We start from the raw sequence: 18,577 nt of genomic DNA, 5'->3' as shown, positions 1-18,577 counted from the left end.
AGGCGTGGGGCCGGGCCCTCCGCAGGTCCCGAGCACTCCCCAAAACTACGTGTGGGGCCCCGGGGGTGCAGGGCTGTGGGGTGGCTACGCTCAGCGTCGCCCGTGGGCACTGCAGGGTCAGAAACGGAGAACAAGTTTTCTGTTCCTGGGGCTTGACAACAGGCTTGCGTGGCTGATGTGGGGGCTCGGAAACAGACCGAGCTGCGCGGCTTTGGGCCCAGAAACAGAGGTCCGGCCCTGCGTGTTTGGGCCTTGAGAACGGGCTCAGCAGCCGGGTTTTTTGGCTCCCAAATGGGCCCCGAGTCAGCTGGTGCAGGGGCCAAAAGCGGGAGCCGGCTTGGCTGGTTTTGCAGGCGGGTGGGAGGGTGTTGGTGGCTGCGGGGGGAAGCGGGGGGCGGGCAGGGTGCGTGGACCCTCCCCGGAGATGGGGGTCTGGTTGTGTCGGATGCCAAAGTTTGGGAGTCCGGCACGCAGCAGGCCGAACTCAACATCTGTGATGGTCTGTGGGGGGGAAAGGCGCTTTTCAGACCCCACGTGCCCTCTTTGAGTCCAGCTCTTCTTTCTGCGCTGCTCAGAATAGTTGTTAAGTAATTAATCGCGCAAACTAATGAATATTTATTTGGCGTGTAACTCTGATGTTTAATCCCAATGCTCCAGTTTTGACAGCAGTTGATATACAACCTTATGGAAAGCCCAGACCGTTGCACGTAGCTGGAGCTTGTAAGGAGAAGCAGCTGAAATCAGCCGGAGCTTCAGTGCGGAGCTGGGGCTTCAATGAGCCAGAACTGTAGCAAGCGGGAGCTGGAACGAGGCGGGGTGTCCGCTGTCTGGAGCGTGCATTAGCCAGAGGCAAAAGTACCTGTGGCTGTAACGAGCAGGAGGCGCGATTAGCTGGAGCGTCTTTTTGCTGGAGCGTCCGTCGGCCGGACTGCGCTCCCAGCGTGGCGGAAGAGCGGCCGGGCGCGGGCAGGGCTGTCCGCAGCAAGCAGCTCCGAGCAGGGAGGTGAGTTGTCCTTCTGCCAGCGGGGAGCCCGGCCTCTTCCCTCGGGCATGCAATCCATGCCGTGCTCCTCTCTCTGCGTGGAGGGTCTCTCCCGGTCCGTTCCTGCGGGCAGAAGCGAGGTGGGGGTCCCCCGTCTCTCCTGGGGCAGCCCCCCCTGCGAGGGGGCGCGGGCGAGGTGGTGTCGTCGTCCCCTCGGTACCGGGCAAAGGGGAGAGAAACCGGCCGGCGGGAGCTCCTGGGGTGCAGAGCCCTTCCGGCAGAATCCTCCCCTGTCTTTTCACCGTTGGCTGGGTGTGACAAGCAGGTTCATTTCTCTATCTCCTCTTCTCCCAGTACCACCTTCCACGTCACACGAAGAAAATCCTGCGTGGTTAATTCCGCTTGCTGCTCAGGTAATCGCACGTATCGGGCTGGGGGAGCGGAGAGAAACACTTGCGAGTTCGAGGGCACTACAGATGCTCCACGTTAAACCCACAGAGAAGGCAAATTTGCTGCTAGTGCAGAAAAGGTGATGGAAAAATTGCTGTTAACAGATCGTGCCCTGTTCCTGAACTGGTCCCTTGATGTGTTTTTGTTTCAGGTGAAAGAATGAAATTTCCTGTCTGGTAAATTCAGAGCTGCCTGTTAGCTTCTTCAGGGTCGAGTGTTTCTCTTCTCTCTGTTCATACTGATTTGATGGGCAAGTTGGAAATAGCCTTTTACTTTTTTATGTATAACTGAATTTTTAGGAATATGTGGTGTCCCTGTAGTTCATTTTTGAGCACCTAGATGCCAGTAGAAATGTAATGAGCGAAACATGATGGGAACTGGTACTTAAACTTGATTTTTATTTGTTTTTTTTTTCCTTCCCCATTAAGAGTGTTGATGGCATGTTGTCCCGTGGGACAATCCCCATTCCGTTCAGCGGAGTCTTCAGTCTAGGACTTTGAAGTAAACAAGTTTGTCCTTGAAAAAGGGCCTAGTCATTCCTAGGACCGAGGCATAGACTTGGAGAGTCGCTTAAGTATGTGATCGGAATTAAAGCCAACTTTCAGTTGATGTTGCTGCTGTTGGTCTTTGCTTTCATTGATTTCTCCACCACTCCCTCGTGGTTGGGAGCTCTGAATCGTAATGTTGTTCGGTCTCTAACGCATTTCCACCCCCACCCCCACCCCCCAAAAAAAGGAGAGGCAGTGTCTAAAAGTTAATTAGTTTCCTCACAAATGCGTGAGTAAATAAAATTTGAGTTATGATGATTAAAACCGTAAAAACGACACCAGTCTTGCAGATCTGGACTATTTCTGAACGGGCATTCATCACATGCAGAAGTCGTCAGGGTACGGATCACCTGCGCTTCATGCTCTGACAAGAGAAAATGCTGAGGCAGGGATGAGCTCTGAAAGAAGAAGGAAAAAAAAAAAAAAGAAGGCTACAGGGTCACGGTTTTATTTTGTTGTTGTTTGTTTTTAGAGAGTGCAATATTGACTGGTGCCAGCCTGCAGAGCTCTTGTGCTGCCTGACCTCTCCTTCTCTTTCATGGCTGTAATTGTCGTTTGGATAATTGTAGAAGAGCAATTAAGTTACTTGCCTCTGTGAATGTGCTGGTAATACCAGGAAGGCAAATGCTTGAACCAGTAGTGAATAACTTGGCGACGAGTAGAATTTCTGAAGGAAGAACAGCAGCAACAACAGGAAGCAAATAGCAAGTGACCAGAAACTTGCGTGTGTCAAAGGCATCAAAGCTTTCTTGCCTAACGTTGTTTGGCAATATGTTCCAAATGGCTTTTTTTGGTAGACGTAAATTTTCAGGAAGTTCAGGGCTGTGTGTGGCAAAACATGTCCCTCTGCGTACGCGTCCTGCTACGTAAATAGCATGGGTCAGTGGCAAGTCCAGTGGCAGGGCTGCTGTGCCCTACTCTCGACGTTGTCGTAGTAGCGTTGCGGTATTTAGACCTTCACGGACGGGCCGAGGAATGGAAGGAGAATGCCTGTTTTCTGTAAGGGCTCAGAATGCCGACCCTTTTCTCTGCCTGCCGCTCCCCTGTCCGTGAGATGAGGCTGTTTTATTTTTCTCCCTTGTTCCTGGTCTAAATATTTCTGGAGCTGTTGCTGCTGTGGGTTTGCAATTGGTGTTACTGCGTTTTTGTAGCGTTCTAGCGATGGGTCGTTTCTGCGGTGGCGAAGCGTCGAGATACGGTTTTCGGTTTAAAGCGTCAGAAACTACGTTCACTGAAACCGGTAACTCGCGGTGTAGGGGAAACCAATCTGGCACGTGCAGCTGTGCTTGCAGGGGTGCTCGGTGGCTCCTCATCAAAACGGCAGGCTGTGTGCGTGGACATCCGTAGGGTTGCGCTCTGGGTCCGAGAGCGTTAACGTATTTTTGCTGTTGGAAGATGGAATGGAGCGTGCGCCTGTTAAATCTCAGGGTGGTCAAAAGCTAGGAGGGACCCTGAGCGGGTTTGGTGGCACAACTGCGGTTTTAAAAGATCTTGACCGTTTGGAGCAACGGCCTGGAAAAAATGATTCCTTTTTTGCAACGAGGCAGTTCGCGAGGACAGATGTGTTGGTGTGCTCTTTAGCAAAAATACTCAACTTGGGATGTATAGGGTGATGAAGCCTCGGCTATACTAAGGCTTGAGAAAATGTATGTAGGTCTCTGTGTCTGTCACCTGCGTGTATCTAGGAAAGTGAGTTCTAGTGAAAGTAAAGTTGCCAATGAGTCAAAAAAGAAAGGGGAAAAAAAAAAGGCACGGTTGTCTGAAAAATGCAAAAGCTCTAGTGGCCTGTGTCAACAACTGTACCGAAGATGACGCAAAAATACTTTTTCCTCCGCTCAGTCATACTGTCTTCGCAAACCTTCACAAAAAAAAAAGGCAGCTTTGGATTCCTACCCAGCTTTGTGCTAATGTTTTTTTTTTTTTCTTCTCTCAGGTGGATGTCAGCTGGCACCGTTTCGCCGTGGTTGCCCTTTCTTCTGCCGTGACGGTACGAGACAGATGGAAAGATTCCGTAGTGGCCTGCAAGTACAAGGTAGGCCTACGACGTGTGTCTGCATTTTTCCAAAGGTACTTGCGGTATGGGCTTTAACGTTGAGAGTGTGCCAACTCTCCTTCTACTTTTTTTTACATGAAATATTTTAACATAAATACTAAAAATAAGTTCTGTTCCGGAGCATGTTACACCTATACAAAGTTTACTTCCCTCAGTTTATTTTCTCTTCCTGAAAGCATAATCTTCTGTTGCTGTGTGCTTGCTAGTAAATGATACTGTGAAAATAATTTTGTACTAAAAGAGGGAAGAAACTGTTCGTAAGAGTTCAGCTGTTCAGAAGAAACAGACTTTGTTTTCATGATAAAAGCTTTATGCTTTTACAGTCGATTTTTTTTTTAAATATCTTATAGTAGTACTCAAAAACGTTACGGAGATAATTAGCATCTGTACTAAAAGCAATCAAGGTCAAAGAAGAGACGTGGACAAAACAGGACAAACGGGCGTCGCATCTGTGTGTTTTCCAGGCTTTCCCGGGAAGCATTAGCGGCCTTGTAACTAGTGACAGTGAGTCCTGAGGTGTTTTTGATGAGTTACTGCTTCAGTAATGTATTTTTTCCTTTAACCTACAGTGTGTAATTTTGACTTCAGTTGGAAAGAGATTTTCCAAAATGGAAGTCTTTCTCTCTCGAAGAAATTTTGTTTTATGAACTTCCTATCAGAGTGGATCTTCAGAGGTGATCGACTTGACAGTAGAAGTCATCAGTAACGAGACTTTTCACTCTCTTTAAAAAAAAAAGAAAAAAAAAAAAAAAGTCAATTTCCTTCCAAAGACCCAAGCGCAGCCCATCTTCCTAAAGTTGATGGCATCACTGGTCTTTGGTTTCTCAGTTGTAACAGTCGAGATAACATGAAAACGTGTTGCTCTACATGCTTCGGTACTGCCAAAAGCATTAGGGAATCCGCCAGTCCTTTTTGGTAGTCTGAGGTATTGCAGCACTGGGGATTTTACAAATTGACTTGCATTGTTTAAACTGCAACTGCCAAATAGCTGTAGTATGTGATTTGTTAGGTGTATGTAAGCAGTTTAGGTATTTTTCTAAATGTTTAAAAAGAGAGGCAACTGAATGTTATGGGGTTCTTTTTCCTGATGTTTTGACGGAGTGCTCTGAAGTACTTTCTTTCTGTCTGGCTTTCAATGGTGTGTTTCCCTGGCAGTTCAGTAGCACCTCTCTTGGGCAGCTCAGCTGGCCAGGTGTCCCTCCGCGTTCTGTAACACGCACAAAAACCCCTAGTCACGTTATAACTGTGTACTTTGGAGAGAGATAATTTAATGGTATGAATTCAGAGCTGTGCAAGTTAAGGTAATGGAAAAGGAAAATCAAATACTTTTACAGTATAAGTATTTTTATTGGATGTATATAAACGTGGGCACACCTTTTTAGTGTAAAGTGAATTATTGAGATTTATTCTTTATTTTTCATTTTGCTCTTTGAAGTTTTCCACTTCACTTTCAGCTTTATTCACCAAACAAGCAAGATGCAAAGCAGCAGCAGGAGCGCAAGGGCTGTAGCTGTTGCGGTGGATCCGTAAGCGTAGATTCTGATTGCGTATGACCTCGTCCCGCAGCCTCCCAGGGTTATCTCCCTGCAGCAGTGCTGTAAGGAAGGGAGGAGACGTTTTCCAACACCGGCAAGAGTGTTTACTTGTATGCTAAGAAGGTGTTCAAAATGGTATCGATTAGCCTAAATGCTGATTTTAAGTGTTCAAATCGGTCTTAACTTTTAAAGGAGGTGGTGTATTTCGAGCTGACCTGTTTACCTGGAATCCTGCTTTAGCTCAGCGACTCTTCTTGTGCACCCCCAGCCTCTGCTGGCAGGGCGGTATGAGAAGCTGGAAGGTCCTTGACTTAGTATAAACACTGCTTAGCAACAACTACAGCATCGGTGTGTTGTCAACATTATTCTCATCCTAAATCCAAAATGGCCCTGTACCAGCTACTCAGAAGAAAATGAACTTTATTCCAGCCGAAACCAGGACAACCCCAAACCCTCTGATTCTGGGACTGCAACGGAAAAAAACAAACGACTTTGGGACTCCTGGGAAAGCCAAATCCGCCTGGATTTGTGCAGCTGGAAAGCAAAAAACCCACCCCATTTTCATGCACAAACCCACAACCAAAAGATCACCCCTTTTTATGTTGTGGAAAAGCACTGAAACACACCCCAAACTGAGTATTTTGAAAAAGCAAAAAAACTCCCCAGTTTGGGGAAGATTGGGGGTGAAGCAGAGGCAGTTTGAGGGGCGTTGCTGGGGGTCCTCCCAGTGTGGATGATCTGGTGTGGATGCTCTGTTCCGGGTTATCCCAGGTGAGTTACGTGCTGTGGATCATCCTGTGTGGACTCCCTGGGGTAGGTCATGCCCACCCGTGTCCCCCCATGCACCTCTGTACCCTCACCTACCCTCTCCCCAGCGTGTGTTTCTCCCCCATATATGCCCCCTGCTGCTCCAGCCCACCCCCTTCCCCATTCGAGTTTTTAACCCACGTGAGTTGTTTCCCCCTGCATCCCCTGCTCTTCTATCTCCTGTCCCGTTTCCCCCCGCATCCCCTGCTCTTCTATCTCCTGTTCCTCCCCGCCCCCCAGCTTCCTTTCCCTCCTCCATATTCCACACCCCCCCCCCATCATACGTCAGGCTCCAGACCCCTGGCATGCTGCCTGCATCCCATTCTCTGTCATTTTTTTTTCTTCTTTTCCTTACAAGTTGTTGTTGTTGTTGTTTCTTTTAAATGATTAAACTGTTTTCATTTCAAGCCATGAGTTTTCTCACTTTTGCCCTTCCAATTGTCTCCCTGTCCCACTGGGGGCGGGGGAGCGAGTGAGAGGTCGCGTGGGGCTTTGTTGCTGGCTGGCGTTAAACCACGACACGAGGCGAGTTGCAAGCCCTGCCTGGCTAATGCTGGAGGCTCTCTGTGTTCCTCCTGCCATCTTGACGGGCCGTCCTTGTTCTTCATTGCCACTTTATAGCGAGCGCCTCTCGCGCTGTAAGCGGCAGTACTGGGGCCGTGCAGGTACTGCGTGTTGCAGGCAGCAAAGGGCAATTGTGACGCTTGCTGGCGGGAGCGGCAAGGAATGCGGAGCCACGCTCCTGTAGGGAGCAAAGATGGAACCTCGAGGGCTCTACGGTCCTCTGCTGAGGACTACTAATATCCCCACAGGCCTCTTTGCTTTCCCTGCTTCACGTCTGATTACTTTGCATGCCGGAGGGCGGGGCGGTAAGTAACACTGTGCAGTGTCTCTTCGATAAGAGACAAGCCCCGCACAAGAAGCCTTGCGTGCGTGCAGGATTAGGAGAGCAGAGCTCTGATAGCACGGAGGTGAGGAAAGGTGCACCCACCCCAACTGAGCCCCAGGGTCGCCAGGGTATCGCTCGCTTGCAGGTGGGCCGCTCGCATCTGGTGCGCTGGGACGCGTCGTTTCCTGCTGGACAGAGCTGCCCCTCTGGCAGAAAGCAGCTTTGGGTCTCTTGTGGCCTGCCTTCAGGCTGTCACCTGAACCAGGCGTTGTGTGGTTTTTTTTTTAAATCTCTCGCCAGCAGCTGTTGACTGGCTGTTTTCACTCCTGCAACCCTGATGCCACATGCAGAGGGATACAGCAGTCCCTGGGGCTTGCTCCAGGGGACCACCCCCCCCTCCCCCCTGCCGTTTGCAGGTCCCTGTGCTGCTTCTCCTCTCTAGATAATGGGGTGGGGGGGCAGGGACAGAGGCGACCACCCGAGTTGTCTGTTGTTTGCACTTGACTGCTGTAAACGCTCCAGCCACTCGGGTGCTTTTTGGAACGGAGGCGATGAAGATGACTGCCCGGGCTGCGAGTGGGGAAAGGGCAGGGCAATGTAAGCCCTGTGCCCCCAGTAAGTAGTTGCCGCCTGTGGCTGGTCTCTGCTGGGCTGAGCTGTCAGTCATCCCTCATCCAGCTGCTGCTCAGAAGAGGATCGTTACGGGGATGCGGATGCTGCTGCCCGGTGACCGAAGGTGGGAACTGGCGTTGGGGAGCGGCGCATGCGCGGTGGGCTCCAGCTGTTGCCGGGCAACCAAAACGCGTTACGGCATCTCGGCAAGGGCGCATGCGCGCTGCGCCTTTTACGGCGCTCGCCGCTGTTGCCTGGCAACCGAAGCGCGACACGGCGCCTCGGCAACCGCGCATGCGCGGCGGCGCAATATACGGCGCTCCTCCTGTTGCCTAGCAACCAAAACTCGTTACGGCAGCTGGGCAACTGCGCATGCGTGGTTCGACTTTTACGGCGCTGGCCGCTGTTGCCTGGCAACCGAAGGGCGACACGGCGCCTCCGCAACTGCGCATGCGCGGCGGCGTGCTTTACGGCTTCCTCCTGTTGCCTAGCAACCAAAACGCGTTACGGCAGCTCGGCAACCGCGCATGCGCGGCGGCGCGGTTTACGGCGCTCCTTCTGTTGCTCGGCAACCGAAACGCGTTACGGCAGCTGGGCAAATGCGCATGCGCGCTCCTCCTTTTACGGCACTGCCCGCTGTTGCCTGGCAACAAAAGCGCGACACGGCGCCTCAGCAATGGCGCATGCGCGGCCGCCCGGTTTACGCCGCTCCTGCTGTTGCTCGGCAACCAAAACGCGTTACGGCAGCTCGGCAAGGGCGCATGTGCGTTGACTCGTTTACGGCACTGGCCACTGTTGCCTGGCAACCAAAGCGCGACGCGACGCCTCGGCAAGGGCGCATGCGCGGCGGTCCGGTTTACGGCGCTCCCGCTGTTGCCTAGCAATCGAAACGCGACACGACGCCTCCGCAATTGCGCATGCGCGGCGGCGCGGTTTACGGCCTCCTCCTGTTGCCTAGCAACCAAGAGGTGTTACGGCAGCTCGGCAGCCGCGCATGTGCGTTGGCGCGTTTGCGACACTGGCCACTGTTGCCTGGCAACCGAAGCGCGATACGGCGCCTCGGCAACCGCGCATGCGCGGCGGCGCGGTTTACGGCGCTCCTGCTGTCGCCTGGCAACCAAAACGTGGACCTGGCGTTCGGGTGCCGCGCATGCGCGGTGGCGCCTTTTGCCGCCCTCCTGCTGTTGCCTAGCAACCAAAACGTGGTTCAGCAGCTCGGAGCCGCGCATGCGCCGTGGCGGCGCGTTTCGCCAGCGCTCTCTTCCTCCACCTATTGAACAGACTTCGGTACTGCAGCTGGGCTACCGCCCATGCGCGCTGCCGCCTTGTGCCAAGCGCTCGCCGCTGCCACCTCGCGGCCAATGTTCGGTACTGCAGCTCGGAGGCTGCGAGGGCGCGGGGCTGCCGCTGTCCTGCACGTGCCGTCCGACGGTAACGGCAGTGCGGCACCGGCGGGAGGCGCCGCCGCGCTCCTTGCTTCCTCCCGGTGACGAAACGCCGCCGGCAAGGAAAGCTTGCACGGGCTCTCTGCCTGGCCTCCCTCTCCTCGCGGCGCGGGAGCACAAAGGGACAGGCGGGGCGCTTACCGGCTGCGGGCAGGAGCTGCTGCGGCTGAAGCTGGAGAGGCCGGAGGAAGGTAGAGAAGAAGAAATGGAAGGCTGGCCGGCCAGCAGCTGCCCCCCGCTGCAGGCAAGAGAGAGCCTGCCTCTCCGCGCGTGGAAGGATCCCTCTTCGTAGTCCGCAGCAGGTCAGACCGCCGAGGTGCACCGCAGGGTCCGTACGCAGCACCGACGGTGCGGTACGGCCACGTAGCGTGCGAGCGAGCGAGGCTCCGTGCCTAGGAGGCCTCGTCCTGCAAGACCTATGAGACGCGTGTTCTCCTAGGGGGAGGACGGCCGCGCCGCCGGAGTTACAGAAGAGGAGGGAGCGGGAGAGGAGCAGAAAGAAGCGTCTGAACTGGCAAATTCTCCTGGCAGTGCCAAGAACAAGAGCTGTGGTGAGCCCCGGGCCCTCGGGGCCCTGTCTCCCCTCTTCCGCGTTCTGGTCCCTCCCTGCCCCTCCCCTGGTCCCCCCTCTTTCCCACACCACTGCCTTTTTTTTTTCCTTTCCTCCCTTGTACCCCTGATACTGAAAAGCCCATCAAAGAAACTCCCTAAGACTCGTTTTGGAGTTTTAGAAAGCAGGCATTCTTCATTGCAGCGCTGGATGCACGGGGGATAGTTGCACCTAGCGTGCATGCCACAGCTTTAGCACAAACAGGTTACACAGAATAACTAATTGCATGTTAATCAGATTAGTATACATATACGTAAAAACGATGGCAACCGATTATCGTAGTACTGCCTACATCCGATCACGCGCAATGAAGGATCCATTTGAGACGAAGGGCTGCTTTTGCAACCACCGACCCATTTGAAGTTCTTGGTGGCTGTCCTTGAAGTCTTTATTCTTGTCCTTGTTCTTTGATCTTGAAGCTTAACGCAGTTTCAATCACATGTGGTCAGTTTCAGCATTGTTCTCATCTAGTGTACAGGAACATCTAGTCATAAGAGCAAAGAACTGCAAAACTTAGGAGTACCTACCTCTGCTAGTTAATTGCTTGGCTATACTTTTGTCTATTGTTTCAATCGTAGTGTTAGTATAAGATTTCTAATAATTATTTACCAAATCTCACTTTTGCAGTCACCTAGCAGCAAACCAGTTTCCACAGCTGGTACAAAATATTAAAACCATCCCAATATTTAGACGTGCTATACAGAATGTATGGAAATAGGCTATCAGAGGTGTCCGAGGGGCAGAGGGAGCGCCGGGGGGCGCTCCGAGACCCGGAGCAGACTCGCTGGCAGGACTCGATAGGCACGCGACTGACTGAATAAACGCTGGCCGCCCGTCCCCTTTGCCCTCCGGGCTGCGTTTGCGCTCCCTTTGCACGAGGCGAGGGGCCGTGAGGGAGCCCAGGGGAGGAGGAGGTGAGGCGCTGGGGGGGGTCAGGCCGTGGCCCCTTCCCCCCCCCCCCGCCCCGTTCCTGCTGGGCTCCAGCTGTTGCAAATATTCTGGTAAAGAAATCAAAATTTAATCCCATAGAAGAGTTAGGTTTGATTAGGAAGTAAAATTGTGAAGCATAACGTATAGGATCGTTAAGTTTGAAATGTAGCCATAGAAACTTTAGGAACTGTGTTCGCGTGACTCTAGGAACCTTAATATTGTTAAAGTTTGAAATAGCTAACCCTAGAAACCTCACCAGGAAGTTACTGGTTTTTCTACGTTCTGTTTCAGGAAACTAAGGAAACCGTTGTGGACACCAGTTTGCTGCTTGGAAACCCCCTTACCCTTCCCATCTCGATTTGAGTATCGAAGATTCCAGTCAGCAGAGCTAAGTGTAACTGACCAATGATTGTTTTTAAATAAGAACATTGATAAGGTTATATAATCAAAGGACCGATCATTATAAAGGTTAAATTTAAGAACGAGCAGAGTATGCATTTTTACGGAAGGAGCTTAGGTAACAATGACCTGACAAGAAAAGTCTGTAAAAACTGATGGATTTTGATACTAAGCGGGACACGCCTTTGGAGGAGCGATCCCCCGTGTCCCCAGCGCTGCAATAAACAAAGTGCCCGCTTCTTAACTTCACGTTGGTGTTAAGGAGTTTTATTCTGGATTTCGGTAACGGTTTTGGCGACCCAGATGGGACCTTGCGAGTGAGACTGGACAAGATCGAGTGTCGATCGAACTCCGGCCGGCACCGAGGTATTCTCGGGGAGAACCATCACCCTCGACTCGCAAAGCTCCTCGCAGCGTTCCCTGGAAAAAAGGTAAGGCACTGCTTCTTTGGAATTGGTTTGGAAAGCCCGCCCGTGAGGCGCGGCGAAAGCTTCGCAGGGTTGGGGCTTGGAGGGTACCCGTCTGCAGCGGAAGCCTAGGCGTCTGCCCGTAAGGCATAAGCGAAAGCTATTGCTGGGTTGGATTTTGTGTATTATTTGGGACAATTGTCATTTGCATTTGTTTGGTATTTGGTATTTGAATGTATATAAGTATAATGGCATTAGCAAAATTGTTTAAGAATAAGAGTGCAGGAAATAGAACTGCTGATGAAAAGTTACCAGAAACATCACCGTTGGGACGTTTATTGGCACATTGGGGTGAATTGCAGGAAAAATGGTAAACAAACAGAACTTTGAGTTACAATACTATATTGCAGTTACTGTTGTTTTGTAGGAGAGAGAGTAAATGGAATAAAGTGCCATATGTAGATTTGTTCTTTTTAAGTGAACGTATCTGACGGGGACCGGAGGGGAGTCTCCCAGCAGAACCTCTGGTTACAGCTAAACTGGGAGAACAGAAAATTGAATTTGAATTGACACTAGGGTCACCTTTTCAGTTTTAAATACCTTAGAGGGAGAGTTAAGTGTTGAAGAAATTGGTGGTGTCGGCGCAACAAGTGAACGAGAAACTAGACCCTTCTTTAACAATGAAATTAGGAAAGCAACGGGTCACTCAGCAGTTTTTGTCTGTGCCAAATTCTCCTCAAATCCTGTTAAGGAGAGATCTATTTGAGAACTTAGAGGCAGAAATTAAATTTAAAAATGGAGAGATTAAAACTTTAATTCCAGAAACTAAACGTATCGAAGCAGTGGCTTTGTTGTTAACAGGACGGTTACCGACAGCAGAAGATTATACCAGTCAAAGTATAATGCTGTAATTCCAATCGTCTGGACTGGGAAGTTCCCGGTAAATCCAAAAAGCAGAACCTGTGAGAGTTGATTTAAAGCCAGGATCGAATCCGGTAAGAATTAAACGATACCCCCTAAAACCGGAAAGTCGGAAAGGGTTAGTAATGGTAATACAAAAATTTTTAAGATACAAATTGTTAATAGAATGTGAATCCAGACATAACACCCCGATCTTGCCTGTTAAAAGGCTAATGAAAAAGATGATAGATTAGTTCAAGACCTCATCCGGTAGTAGCAAATCCTTATACTTTGTTAACAACCCTAACGGAGAAACAAGAATGGTTCACAGTGTTAGATGGAAAAGATGCCTTTTTCTGTATTCCCTTGGATCCCAATAGTCAAGAGGTTTTTGCTTTGGAATGGGAAAATCCTGAGACTGGGAGAAAAACACAATATACGTGGACAGTCTTGCCTCAAGGCTTTAAGAATGGTCTTACCGTGTTTGGAAATCAATTGGCACGAGAATTAGGGATTTGGAAGAAAGAAAATAATCAAGAAATCTCGCTGAAATATATGGACGATCTGTTAATTGTAGCTGAGACGGAAGAACAATGCACAAAGTTACCTATTAACTTTTTGAACTTTTGGGGAATCAGTGGATATCGAGTGTCAAAAGAAAAAAACCAAATAACCCAGAAAGAAGAAACTTATTTGAGTTTTAAAATCCTAAAAGGACAGAGACAATTGGGAACTGAGAGAAAAGAGGCAATTTGTCGTCTCCCCGAACCTAAGACTAAAAAAATGAATGACGAGCATTTCCGGGAATGGTTGAGTGGTGTCACCTGTAGATTATAAATTGTGGCTTGCTGGCCCGACCTTTATAGGAGCAGCTCAAAACCTCAAACAATGGATTGGACCGATGCCGAGAAAGCTACTTTCCAAGAATGGAAACAGGCTGTAATCGGGGTGCCAGCCCTAGGCCTGCCAGATCTCACAAAGACACTTGAACTTTTTGCTCGTGAAAGAAAAGGTATAGCTCTGGGTATCCTGGCCCAATATTTAGGGCCAAGTGGGCGAGCTGTGGCCTACTTCTCGAAGCGATTAGGTAATGTGAGTCTGGGATGCTCTGGTCGTCCGAGAGCCATCGCTGCAACTGTGCTACTGATCCAGGAAGCTCGTAAGTTCACCTGAGGACAAAGGATTAGAGGACAAAGGATTACTGTACGTTTCCCATATGATAACTGTTGTGCTAAAACAGAAAGGGGGGCATTGGTTATCCCCTAGCAGAATGCTGAAATACCAAGTGGCGTTGCTGGAACAAGATGATGTTTACCTAAAAACTACTACCACCGTTAACCCTGTTGCGTTTGCAACAACTGATCAAGTTAAAGGAGAACTGGAACGTGACTGCTTGCAGACAATCAAAAGAGTTTACTCCAGCTGACCGGATCTCTGAGATGTGCCGCTAGAAGAAACAGATTGGGAACTATATGCCGACGGAAGCGGTTCCATCTGTGAAGGAAAACGTTTATCAAGATAGACAATAACTACCGAGGAGGTAATTGCGTTGCCAACTTTGCCTTCGACGATATCTGCCCAAAAGGCTGAATTGATAGCTCTTATTCGAGCTCTGGAACTAAGTCAAGGAAAGCGAGTCAACACTTGGACAGACTCAAAGTACGCTTTTGGAGTAGTACGTGCACACGGAGCGATACGGAGAGAAAGAGGACCGTTATCTGCACGAGGAACCACCATTCAGCATGCAGAACAAATACCGAAATTGTTAGAAACCATTCCAAAACCAACAGCAGTCACGATAATGCAGTGTAAAGCACATCAGTTAGGTAAGACCGGTCCTAACGCAGGTAACCAACTGGCTGATAAAGCTGCTAAAGAGGCTGCGGAAAAAGGCATCCTAGCACTAGTTCCAGAGAAAAGTACAAAATTGCCTAAAGAAACTCCAAATTATAACGAAAAAGATGAAGAATTAATTATTAGATCGCAGGCTAACAAAATGAAACAGGATAGGCTGTAACACCGACAGGTCAAATAATAGTCCCGCCCACAATAATAAGAGAAATTGCCCGAGCTGAACATCACAAACTATATTGGGGAACAGAAAGTGAAATATGACAAAGATTGTTTAAACAATTAGAAGCGGATGTGAAATTTATATATAAAAATATCCCCGAATCAGTAATAAGATCATCTTTGGGATTATGAAATAAGGAAATTTTTTAGGAGAATATTAGCAAATTGATTGTATAGAATTGCCTTGAAAAGAAGGATATATCCTAGTTTTAGTTGATATCTTTACTGGGTGGCCCGAGGCTTTCCCTTGTCGCACCAACAAAGCAAGGGAAGTACTCAAAGTCTTGCTCAAAGAGATAATACCAAAATATGGGGTGCCTGTAGGAATGTCATCTGACAATGGCCCTCATTTTATAGCAAAGATTGTGAGACAAGTTGAGCAAAGTATTATCTATAGATTGAGACTATCACACCCCATATAGACCACAAGCAAGTGGGGGGGGGGGAAGAGAGAGACAGAGACAGAGAGAGAGAATGAACTATACCCTTAAGCAACAGTCGAGTAAAATTTGTCAGGAAACATCACTCCTCACATGGGTTAAAGCATTACCCATGGCTCTATTAAGAATCAGAGTATAGCCAGAAGAGAAAGAAAATTTAAGTCATTATGAAATGTTGTATGAAAGACCGTATCAAGAGTCCTATGTTCTGAGTATCTTGAGTGCCTTTGGAGATATGTTTTTAAAAGGTGTTATGATTTCTTTAAGCAATTCTTTTCAAGAACTTTGTCAGTATGTCTCCACAGCTGGACCCTTAGAATTGGACGTAGCAGCGCATCCCTTCCGACCAGGAGACTGAATATATATAAAATCACTGAGAAGTGGAAAGGACCGTATCGAGTCATTTTAACAACCCTTATAGCAGTAAAGGTCTGGGAGAAGAACCTTGGCTTCATTATTCAAGAATAAAGAAAGCACCAACAAGAAACCGGAAGTCTAAAGAAACTGGCCCTTTAAAACTGAAAATCTATAACTAAGTTTCACGTTATCTGTTTGGGAAAACGGCTGTGTAAAGTTGATAATATTGGGGTTGCTATTAGGAATATTGTCGAGGGCAATAATCTTTTTGTGTGTTTAGAGGGCGTATGCATTTTTTTTGAGGGGTTCTAAACATGAGATAAACAAAATGAAACAATTATTGTTTGAGCTATTAATCTTGAGATTAACCGTTTTTGTAATTTGGATTAAAAAATAAATAAATCTAGTTTTGTAACTGATTCAAAGTTTTGTAAAGACACAAAACTTAACCTCAGTAACAGCCTGCCTTCCGATTCCAAAGTCAGATGAAAATCTAGTTCCGTGGAGAATACTGACATTGAATTTAACCAAAACTTGAGAAAAGATGCAGAACAATGAGAATCATTTTAGCAAATTAAATGGGATGGACTTAAAAGGCAATTATTTTTTTTAAATTTGAAAGAAGGAATTATAGCGTTGTGAATTATAACATTACCAAACCATCCACCTCATGGACAAAAGAATTCATTTAATCGCCCTTCAGGAGAAACTTGTACAAGCACCCCTTGGGGCTGTCAGTTGCCAAAACCGTAGAGACAAGTGCAAAAAGGAACTTGGGATCATACTGAAAATATAAAACGATGTCTAGAATTTACTGGAGTTCCAGGATCCTTGTTAGAGCCACCCAGAGTCGGGACCATCTATGGAAATTTAGACTGGTTTAGACAACCAGAGAAAAATCACAGATCCTAAACAGAGCTGAATGAAGGTTTATACTTGCAGCTCTTCTGACCCCAAACTCCAAAGACTTTCTCTAGTAGCTAAAGCTCTAAGATGGGGACGTATTTGCAGAAAGCATAATAATATTTTACATGATCTTTGGTCCCCTCTTAATAACGGAAAAAATTTAGCTCGGAGTTGACTGTATTAAAGGACAGGTGAAAAGTTCAGGCTTAACTGTTTGGGTGACTAGTGATGATATATGATCCACTCACCTTTTCATGAAACAGAAAAGCAAATCGTGGACTTTAGACTTAATAACTCTATCCTCTCTCTGGAAGAAATCTCCCTCGTGGCCTTGCTGGTGGACCTGGGTAAATGGAAAAGATGATACCTGGCAATGGCCAAGTCTTAGAACTAAAATAAGACGGGTATTAAAATCTGTATTTTGACCCCAGTTAACACCTCTTCCAACTCAGCTGACTCTTGACATCTTTCATTCAATCAAGGAAGTGCCTGCTGCTTAAGTTCACATTGGTGGTGAGGAGTTTTGTTCCGGATTTCGGTACCACAGCTGCGGGCCGGGGCTGGAGGAGCCGCAGGTGCGGGCAGTGAGGCTGATGGGGACGGCCCCTCCCTGGCCAGGGGGGGCTGCCGGGGGAGGAGCCGGGGCGGGGCCGGTGGGAGCCCAGGCAGGAGCGGAGCGGAGTGGAGCGGCGGCCGGGGTGCGGCTGCCCCTCGGGAGAAGGTGAGCGGGGCCGGGCGCCCCTCGGACCGCGAACGTCGGAGGCGGGGGTGGCCCGGGGGAGGTGGGGGCCGCCTGTGCCGAGGCCGAGCCCTGGGGGCTCACAGGGGGGCTGGGAGCACGTGCGCGCGGGGGGGTGCTCACCGGGCCCCGTGGCGGGGCTGCGCAGTCGGCCGGCGGGTTCCGGGGAAAGCCCCGAGGAGGACGGTGGGGTCCGTGTCGGACGCACGGAGCGGCAGCGGGGCCGCGCCGTGCCGGAGCGGCGGCGGCGGGCGCTGCCCGGAGCCGGAGCCGGGCGGGGGGTGCCGCGCCGTGCCGTGCCGGAGCGGCGGCGGCGGGCGCTGCCCGGAGCCGGAGCCGGGCGGGGGGTGCCGCGCCGTGCCGTGCCGGAGCGGCGGCGGCGGGCGCTGCCCGGAGCCGGAGCCGGGCGGGGGGTGCCGCGCCGTGCCGTGCCGGAGCGGCGGCGGCGGGCGCTGCCCGGAGCCGGAGCCGGGCGGGGGGTGCCGCGCCGTGCCGTGCCGGAGCGGCGGCGGCGGGCGCTGCCCGGAGCCGGAGCCGGGCGGGGGGTGCCGCGCCGTGCCGTGCCGGAGCGGCGGCGGCGGGCGCTGCCCGGAGCCGGAGCCGGGCGGGGGGTGCCGCGCCGTGCCGTGCCGGAGCGGCGGCGGCGGGCGCTGCCCGGAGCCGGAGCCGGGCGGGGGGTGCCGCGCCGTGCCGTGCCGGAGCGGCGGCGGCGGGCGCTGCCCGGAGCCGGAGCCGGGCGGGGGGTGCCGCGCCGTGCCGTGCCGGAGCGGCGGCGGCGGGCGCTGCCCGGAGCCGGAGCCGGGCGGGGGGTGCCGCGCCGTGCCGTGCCGGAGCGGCGGCGGCGGGCGCTGCCCGGAGCCGGGGCCGGGCGGGGGGTGCCGCGCCGTGCCGTGCCGGAGCGGCGGCGGCGGGCGCTGCCCGGAGCCGGAGCCGGGCGGGGGGTGCCGCGCCGTGCCGTGCCGGAGCGGCGGCGGCGGGCGCTGCCCGGAGCCGGGGCCGGGCGGGGGGTGCCGCGCCGTGCCGTGCCGGAGCGGCGGCGGCGGGCGCTGCCCGGAGCCGGAGCCGGGCGGGGGGTGCCGCGCCGTGCCGTGCCGGAGCGGCGGCGGCGGGCGCTGCCCGGAGCCGGGCGGGGGGTGCCGCGCCGTGCCGGAGCCGGGCGGCGAAAGCGCGCTGGAGCTGCCCGCAGCGGCGCTGGGGGTCGGCGGGAACTGCGGCTGCGCCGGCGTGGGGGTGGGCGGAAACGGAAGCGGCGTTCTCTCGGGGTCGGGCAGCAGGGCAGGCTGCCTACCGGGGTATGCCGGGAGCTGTAGTTTTCGCGGACTCGGAGGCCGGGCGGCAGCGTGGCTCTCGGGCGCGGCGTAGTCCTCGCTGCCGCCGCGGCCCCCGGAGTCCGACAAGGCCAGACGCAGGAGCGTTACCGGTTTCGTGTGGTTTTCCGCGGGCTTCCCGCTACGCCCGCTCCCCGACCAGCCGTGCGGACGCGCCTCCCGGGCGC

General features: G+C 51.7%; 3 long non-coding RNA genes across 4 annotated transcripts; 2 read left to right on the top strand and 1 right to left on the bottom strand.

The window, feature by feature from the left end:
* Positions 1-2,796: 2,796 nt before the first annotated feature.
* LOC138686706 (uncharacterized) lies at positions 2,797-6,055 on the top strand. The gene is made up of 3 exons (XR_011326004.1): positions 2,797-3,220; positions 3,914-4,012; positions 4,384-6,055. It is a non-coding gene; the product is annotated as an uncharacterized lncRNA (long non-coding RNA).
* A 5,450-nt stretch (positions 6,056-11,505) lies between these two features.
* On the bottom strand, positions 11,506-16,695 carry LOC138686704 (uncharacterized). 2 transcript variants are annotated; one of them, XR_011326002.1, is made up of 4 exons: positions 16,592-16,695; positions 16,253-16,297; positions 12,538-12,683; positions 11,506-11,680 (listed from the first exon to the last, which is right to left on the bottom strand). It is a non-coding gene; the product is annotated as an uncharacterized lncRNA (long non-coding RNA). The 2 variants fall into 2 exon arrangements; XR_011326001.1 differs by having other exon boundaries at positions 12,538-12,627.
* LOC138686703 (uncharacterized) lies at positions 11,616-15,598 on the top strand. The gene is made up of 3 exons (XR_011326000.1): positions 11,616-11,691; positions 12,529-12,662; positions 15,348-15,598. It is a non-coding gene; the product is annotated as an uncharacterized lncRNA (long non-coding RNA).
* Positions 16,696-18,577: the final 1,882 nt, after the last annotated feature.

Source organism: Haliaeetus albicilla, chromosome 9 (assembly GCF_947461875.1).
Source record: "Haliaeetus albicilla chromosome 9, bHalAlb1.1, whole genome shotgun sequence".
In the NCBI taxonomy this organism is placed as follows: Eukaryota; Metazoa; Chordata; class Aves; order Accipitriformes; family Accipitridae; genus Haliaeetus; species Haliaeetus albicilla.
The sequence above is the reverse complement of the archived record's forward strand: the minus strand, read 5'-3'. Positions and strand labels throughout refer to the sequence as shown.